Source organism: Otolemur garnettii, unplaced genomic scaffold, assembly GCF_000181295.1.
Source record: "Otolemur garnettii isolate 467f Iridium unplaced genomic scaffold, OtoGar3 scaffold00217, whole genome shotgun sequence".
Taxonomy (NCBI): domain Eukaryota; kingdom Metazoa; phylum Chordata; class Mammalia; order Primates; family Galagidae; genus Otolemur; species Otolemur garnettii.
This window is the reverse complement of record NW_003852612.1, coordinates 1,145,572-1,145,829: the sequence shown is the minus strand read 5'-3', so window position 1 is coordinate 1,145,829 and position 258 is coordinate 1,145,572. Positions and strand designations below refer to the sequence as shown.

Here is a 258-nt window from a genome sequence, read left to right as displayed (position 1 = left end):
AAATTAAAATTACATTGAAATTGATGTAATGTGCGTCCATTGGACAGCACTGAGCTGGGAGGATTGGTTTCAATTGATTAAAATGAAATGATGTTGGAGATTACCAAGGAAAGCCAGTTTCATGTCTAGACAAGATAAACACACTTAAATAAACACACTTTCCCAGTCCAATGTTTCCTCCACCTTTTTTTTCAGCTTGAAAGTTAAGCCTCATTCTCTCCCACCCAGGAGACACTTGAGCAGGAAGCTCCCTGCCTC

General features: G+C 39.9%; 1 protein-coding gene across 1 annotated transcript in view; it reads right to left on the bottom strand.

Moving 5' to 3' along the window:
* The window catches only part of WDFY4 (WDFY family member 4), a 279,600-nt gene that overhangs the window by 234,153 nt on the left and 45,189 nt on the right, over nt 1–258 (bottom strand). The window lies entirely within an intron of this gene.